An 8,507-nucleotide genomic window follows, 5' to 3' on the forward strand; every position below is an offset into this window, starting at 1 on the left:
CACACACACACACACACACACACACACACACACACACACACACACACTTATTTATTCAGAATTCATCAATATGCATGGCTGTACGCTGCAGCCAATAAAGGATTTGTCCAAAGGACACAAGCTTTTATAGCTGTTGTGCTTTGTTGCTCTCTGTTCTGGTCTTCACGTTAAAACACACACACACACACACACACACACACACACACACACACACACACACAGCAGGAACCCTAATGGAGCGAGCTGTTCCACTCACAGAAAAAGAAAAAAAAAAGGTATCAGATCTGATGTTAGCAGGTTTGCTTTGTGGAAGCAAACTTGCCGTGCTTCAGTAGGATGTGTCTAAACACTCCAACTGCCTGCTGAGCTCTTGAAGCCTCGTATTAAGTGAGAAGCGTGGAGGGAGAGCAGCTTTACAGTGACAGCATCGTCGATGTTACGCAACCTCGTGCTGCAGCCCTGCAAGAAGTGCTCTGCAGACAGACTGAAGTAGTTCTTGGGCAAAATGCAGAAACTGGCTGCAGACTTCCACAGTGACGAATCACCAATATAAACACAAACAAGACACGCAATCCATAGCATCATTTACTACAAGGTATAAAACATAATAAAAAATGTCATTTGGATGCAGCAGGATGCATAAATCTCAGTGAGGATCAAAGCACAGCAGTAAACATTAATTAGTTTGTTGTTTACTTTGTGGGATGAAAGCTGCAGGGAAGAAACTGTCATTTGTGCTTAAATTACTCTGATGATTTAGTACCGGAATTTGTAATCTTGTTCCACTTAAATATCTTTCAACAAGCTGATGTCTATTTTGATTGTAATAGAAAAGAATAGAATATATTAAAACATCAAACATGTAGGAGCTGTTTTTAATCAAAATGACGTCATGTGTTTGTTGGAGGTTTTATTAGTTTGTTGAACTCAGTAAACGATATCATTGTGGGTCACTGTCAGTATTTTTGCACCTCTTGGTTTGCAACCAATATGCTGTAATAATAGATTCTAAAATAATATTTTGGATTTTTGTTTTTAGAAGTTCTTTTGCTGTATTTTTTTATTTTCTCATATGGAATCAGTATTTTTTAAAGTGCCTGTGACATCAAATTTTTGTAATAAATATGAGCACATTTTTTGGAAAGATAACATTAATAACATATTGCAAAACTAATTTCACACGGCTGAGATGAACAGTTGTTGAGATATTTGCATGTGAAGAAACAGGAAGTGACATCAAAGGGGAATGTCTGCATGTAAACAGAGCATTGCTACAATAGCCAACATAGACTGTGGAGAAGAATCTGATGTTTCTTTTAGACTATTTGAGTTACAATCAGAGAGATAAAGAACAGTTAAAGTTTAAATATTGTTTCAATAAAGACCAGAGTTGTATTTCTTGAAGCGTTCCCCTTTGATGTCACTTCCTGTTTCACTTTAGCTGAGCCAAGTTCAAAAGACAATGTGAGATTTATGTGACAAAATGAGTAAAATCATGTGTATTATGCAAAGTTTCTTAAATATAGAGTTGTTTTCTTTGATTTTCTGTATTTGAAGGAAATACACGTCCCAGGCAAGTATTTTTGGACATTTTTGTAAAAACATAATTTTTGTTTAATTCTGCAGGAGTGAGCTCTGAGCTGAAACTGTGACATTAAATGTACAAAAAGCAGCTGTGAATATTTAGTATTTGAGAGGATCAGTCGCCACCATTTCAATAGGTTCCAGCACTGTTTTTTGAAAGAATGATCCCTGTGTTCATTCAGCTATTGTAATGAGGAAAAGACCGTTCATCTGGGTGAGATTTTAGCTGTGGGTCTTTCGGTGTGTAATCATGCTCCAATAAGCCGCTCACTGTTCAGTGGGTGTGCAGAACAAAACCACAGACCTCACGAGGGACGAGCAGATAATTATTCTAGCGACTGTGTGTTTGTTCGTTAGGAGGAATGGTGCTGAGGAGGCAGCTTTGTGATGGAAAAGGCAGACGGCCAAAATCTGCTTCTCCTTTCAAACACACAAGGAAATAAATTTTAATACAAACTGCTTTTAACATTTCTAATTTTGAAGGACTTTCCATTTTACCTACACTTTAATTTGCCCCTGGACATAAAGTTGTGACAAAATGCACACACTTATTTAATAATCCTTTGCAGTTATTGATCATTTTCTGCTTTTGTGATGCATTGTGGCTCTAATTGTCAGAATTAGAAATTGGGAAATTTACACTGCCATAAAAATGTAAAAAAAAATCTGTTCTTTTTTGTGCAAACACTCCTAAATGTATTATATTTAGTGATAGTATTTGATTTCATCACTTATCTGTAAGTGATTTTGTTCATATTTCAGCTTATGGGAAACTGCATGTGTCAGCAATAATTATTCCTCCAAATGGTTTTGCACTGAGAGCACTCAGAACATGATATATGTTTTTTTTTTCTGCACAAGCAATAATTTTCATCACACAACCCACCAACAGAACGGCTAAAAAAAATCCAATTATTTCTTGTAAAGTCAAACAGTCCACCTTATGTTGAGTTGCAGCTGACTTCCAAGCAGGAAAGCCCCCCACAATTCCAGTCAAGATATTCATTACAGCAACAAACCTCCAAGTCAGCAGAACAGGACACAATGAGAGAGCAGCCATCTCTGATTTCATGCTCCAAGTTGCATTTTTCTGGTTGCAGAAACCCATTTATTCTCCCCAACCCCCAGCCTTGTTTTTCCATTGTCCCACCACTTTCCCCCTCTTACATCCACCCTGAACGTAACAGCAGACAGCAGCCATGATAATCTGCGGATAAACCTCTCCTACATGTGATGCTAAGAGGGGGATATGGAGTTTCACCACCAGACAAGAGCCCTATTCCCCACAGAAAGTGTCCTTAATGTGTTTTCCTCCACAAGAAAAATGCTCCTGTGCTCCTAAAATACGAAGCCGAGCTGCTACATGCTCCACGCACTGAGGGGTTTAAATCACTGGCAGAGTGCTCTGCAGCCCTGACTCTATAGTTCAAGGGGGATCGTGGTAAGCCAATGAACACGAGGGGAAGCCGACCTGCAGCTTGCAGAGCTCTTTTGCCATTAAACTCAGTGTCACTTCAATTTTCTCTTGTGTTCCTGTAAAGGGCACGTTCTGTCGGTCTGGTTCATCACACTGTACCTGGCTGCTGCTCCTCAATAAAGAGCTCAAAGCATAAAAACACAAAGACAAGAATCAGATTGTGTATTTAGATGCAAAGAATTTAGTTTATTTTTATTTATTTTATAGAACTAAATGGAGTCAGACAACCTCTGTATGTTTAAAACTCTATTGTTTTCACTAACAGTAGCAACACAGTTTAACTTAATGAAATTAATATTAACCTGACAGGTTTAATAAGTCTTTTTTAATATAAATTGCATTTAACAGTCCTTTAAACTTCACCCCACCAGTCTTTGATATTACCTTTAGTTTGATCTATATAATTTTATTGTAAAATTTGACATTCCTTCTAACTTTATTTTGAAAATTCATCATTTTCCTGCACTTGAATTTACACAACACTTGAATTTCACAAAAACATAATGAAGTCTAAGATATTATAGATACAAGTCTGATTTATTTCAAAAATGAATTAAATTCTGCCTGTTTGAAAAAAAAGTCTTTGTAAAAGCAGTTTGTTATAATTAACCAAATTTGGCTTGTGTTATTTGTAAACAAAGATCGTACATACAAAGATTGTCATGTAAAAATGTAAAGATCTAAAACATTTGAGTATGCATAAAAGCTAGTACAAATAATAATGATAAAAATAATGACTTAAGTATCGAATTACACCAAATATTAGAGCAGATCTTGTGATTATTTCATTAAATTGTGTAAAACCTAAATGTGATGCTATTGCTTTTGTTCTGCATCAATGTCTAGATTGACAGCATCCGTGAAAGATTACAGGAAGGGAAAAAATGAGAGAAAACAACCTTCAATAAATGTGGCAACTGAGAATTTTCATATTTCTCCATAAAAAAAATTTCAAATTTCTTGCTTGAAAAACTGCAAATCAATAATTTTCCATCTGAGAGGAGTTGATTTAGAAATATTGCAAACACCTGAACCCGCACACAGACATGACTCAGGGACAACGCTCCCTCATGAACACATTAGGTGCTGCAGACACGAGGAAGCCGATGACCAGAGGGAGAGTGAGGTAATAAGACGAGGTGCAGAGAGATCGCCCTAATGAGCTATTGATATTTTCAGACGATGAGGGGAGAGAGAACACACTACTGGACTGAAAAATCCTCTCTAATGAAATATTAATGATTATTATTTGAATTAGGAAAGATGCTGTAAACATGGATTTATAGGAGGAAAATGTAAAAAAAAAACATCCAGAAGATGGTGAATGTTTGTTTGTTTGTTTGTTTGTTTGTTTAATAAAAGGAAGTGGGTCCAGTTGCATGAATTCAGTCATGGGGGACTCAAAAACAAAAGGATGCATTATGAAAGAAGCAAAACTGTCAAACAATGATGTCATCTGTAAGACATGAGCTTAATCTGAAAATATTTCAGCTGTGCAAATGAAAGCCAACAGCACAGGCAATTAATGTCAAAGTAAACAAAGGAATAAACAGCATTTAAAGCTGCAGAAAATGAATAATTTTCATATCACGGCTGTGTTCTGTCATCACAGTGCTGGTCACATGATTCATGAGTTCTGAGCAATAATTATTTGTGACAAATCAAGCTGTTTGTATGTCATAAATACATTTCTGAGAGATCATTTCAAACTGCTAGTCTTTTTACTGCTTTGGTTGAAATTAAAACATCTAAAAAAAATGAAAGGCATTTAATCAAAAACCTTTGGTGCATGAAGTTTCTAATACATTTTTAAAAGAGGGGGAAAAAAAAGAAAATCTTCCCTGAGCCTCGTGATGTGTTGGGGAAAAGCCCCAGAATACCACAGACTGTTCCAGGCTGCGTTTATAACCACCAATCGCTTGTGGTTGTTTCTCTTTTCAGTTTTCCTTTAATTCCTTTGGTTTGTCTTAATTCTGCATTCTGTGAGCTCATGTTTGAAAACTTCTTCAACATAAAGGCCCACATGTTGCTTGGATGTGGTCATGAGTTCCATGTCGGCCAGAAGAGGCAAAAACTATAAAAACTGCGCCCGAGCGTTTCTAAAACACAAACACACTTTTCAAAATACAGACAGTTTAATGGTTATCTGCTGGGGGGAAATTTGGTACATGTGATTTTTATCTTTGAATGGATTTCAGTCAGATTGGTAAACATCTGGTTATAACAATCTGAGAGGAGGTAATGCTTCACACAATAAAAATTCAAAAACTGCTGATACTTTTATTTAATCCCCACTGCGATCACAGGGAGACTGGGGCCTGTAGGCAGCCTAACATGCATGTTTTTGGTCTGTGGAAAAAAAATCCACACAAGCACTAAGTAAAACATGCAAACTTTACACGGAAAGACCCCAGGGATTGAACCCAGGACCTTCTTGCTGTGAGAGAACAGTGCTAACCACTAATCCATCATGTTGCTGAATGATAATGATGTCAAAGAGTCATCTTACTTTAATCAAAAGCTGTATTTTTTAATCTGATCCCTCTCATTAAGGCGAGAATGTCTTTTTTTTAATTCTCCACAAGGCTGTGATTCATCAGCTGAGGGGTCGCTTGGACACAAGGTGCTGCTGATACCAGAGAGTAATTGACTGGAACTGGAGCCAACAGACACCGGAAGGTCCCCAAAGATCAGCTGACGGTCTGGCCCTGGAACACATTACCATCGATTTTTCACTGTGCTGCTGTCATCACAGACTGTGCAGGCTGAGAGTCAGACAGCTGCACTGAAGGAAATTTACTCTATATTCAAGTGGATGTTTTACATGTTAGATTCAAAGTTAGAAAAGCTTTTTTTTCTGTTTAGTTTGTGTGGAGAAATGCTGCTTGGCCCTGCGAACCCAGACTCATTCTTCTAAGTGTGAGTGACAAGAAGCCCTCTGGAGACTAATGTTGGCAAATTGTTGGTATAGTAGTCTCTATCAAAGATAAATGTTCTGCCACCGACTTCACAGGGGTCACAGACAAAAATAAATCATGTCTTCAAAGCTGCTGACATGATTAATCTTTGGCAGCGCCTTGTGTTAATGTCGGATTGAATCAAAGTGAAATTCATCAGGTTCTGCAGCTCGAAGCGTCTAACATCCACAGTTAAAATTAAAGCCCTGGCATTCCTTAAAGCAATGCATGCCGTGTTTTTCACGTTGCAACACTGCAACATGTTTACGCTCAGACTGTGTTGGAGCTGCCTGCAGGTGGAAGTAGGTGGGCAGCTTGTCGCTCATGTCTGTGCAAACATGAAGCAACATTCAAAAAGAAAAAAGAAGTAGGTCCTCTGAATGGGTTCTTCTTCAGTGAAATGTTTCGTCTTTCCTCCAAGAGACTTCTTCAGTCTGATGAGTTTCAGTTGATATTCAACCTTATAAGCCCTGCCTCCATATGGACAAACAGGTTAGTCACATGCAAAATAGGGCCATCGACTAACAGTAGGCTTGATAGGCTTGATTCACACACAAGACAGGCCCTGGAGCAGTGCGGTTATCCTAACTGGGCTTTTCTGAAAGCAGACAAGAAACCCAAACTGGATTCCAGCCAACAACCATGTGAAAATGAAGACCCTAAACCCAGACCCAAACCTGTCGTCATTCCATATGTGGCGGGAGTTTCAGAGAAACTGAGACGTTTATTCTCTAAACATGACGTCCCAGTGGCTTTCAAACCCCAAAACACGTTACGACAAAGATTAGTTCATCCCAAAGATCCAGTTCCCCGGCAAAAACAGAATAATATAGTATATGCTGTTAAGTGTCAGGAGGACAGTGATCAGTTATACATCGGGGAAACAAAACAGCCACTGTTCAAAAGAATGAGCCAGCACAGACGAGCTATATCATCGGGTCAGGACTCTGCAGTTTACACTCATCTACAGGCCAGCGGTCACTCTTTCAGGGATGAAGATGTTCTTATCCTTGATATAGAGGAACGTTGGTTTGAGAGAGGAGTAAAGGAAGCCATCTTTGTGAAGAAAAACCATCCACCATTAAACAGAGGTGGAGGCCTTCATGTCCAGTTGTCCTCCTCCTACAACGCAGTTATTGCAAGTATGACTCAGCCCCCTGTAAGCAAAAGGTGTGAATCAAGGCCGCAATGATACCAACACAAAGAGGGAAAGAGAGACAAAAGTAAGGGGACGTTGAACCCCCGCTTGCATTCACTACATACACATAACACGACACGGGTCAGGTGATGGGGCACATGACCCTCTATGAACTAATCAAGCCTATTGTTAGTCGATGGCCCTATTTTGCATATGACTAACTTGTTTGTCCATGTGGAGGCAGTGCTCATAAGGCTGAGTTCACCTGAAACTCATCAGACTGAAGAAGTCTCTTGGAGGAAAGACAAAATGTTTCACTAAAGAAGAACCCATCCAGAGGACCTACTTATTTTTTCTTTTGATTTTTTTCTACCTGGATTACTGAGATGCATCAGGAAATGAAGCAACATTCAATTCAATGAAAGCCGCGACTCTTAATGCAACAGCATAAGATCACAATTAAAAACACGATTCTGCAAATGGAAAAATAAAGGATATGTTGAACGATGTGCATCTATTAGCAGTAGATCAGGTGTGTATTATATGGGTTATACGGCTCTTTATCACCAGGTGCATTGTTACTGAGGATTTACAGCAAACTTGTCTGGAGCATGCGGTGAACACCAATACAATGGGTGTACATCATCGAAATAAATAAATTACAGACAGGAAATGGGCCAGGAGGAATCCTTAGAGGATGTATGTAACCTTGCACTCTAAAGCTGTCGATAGTCTCCTGACAGCGGAGCTCATGTTCACTCCCCTCTGCAGAAAATGCATTAGAGGCTGATGATATCGGAGGCGCATTCGATCTTTCCCACACCAGCACCAATCTGTTAATTGGTTCGGTAAAGGGAAAGGGAAGTGTGGGTGTGTGTGTGGTGGTGGGGTGGGGGGTGTAGTGGGTGCGTGCACAGGAGAAATATTTCATGATGCGTTCGAACAGGATGAGTGAATTCTGTTTGGCGCTCCTATTTCAGGAATAATCAGAGCTGCTTCGCTGCACTCAATGAGCTGCAAATGTGCAAGAGCTTAAGCATCTTGTGTAATATTTGACTCGTTAATGCATTTTACAATGTAGCATAAGTTGGAGTTATCTGAGCAACAATAAGATCAAAATGTTCAAGATTCGTAAATTTTTTATATTATTATTGCCTTGTTTTGAGATTCTAATTAGCCTCCAACAAAAATCACTGATGAGATGTAGGGAATGAGTCTTGTGTTTTCTGGATAATTAAATTAAAACATAACCAAGTTGAAGAACAAATACAGTGGTTTGCAAAAGTATTCATACCCCTTGAACTTTTCCATATTTTGTCACATTACAACCACAAACATAAATATATTTCAC

Source organism: Austrofundulus limnaeus, unplaced genomic scaffold (genome assembly GCF_001266775.1).
Source record: "Austrofundulus limnaeus strain Quisiro unplaced genomic scaffold, Austrofundulus_limnaeus-1.0 Scaffold26, whole genome shotgun sequence".
Classification (NCBI taxonomy): domain Eukaryota; kingdom Metazoa; phylum Chordata; class Actinopteri; order Cyprinodontiformes; family Rivulidae; genus Austrofundulus; species Austrofundulus limnaeus.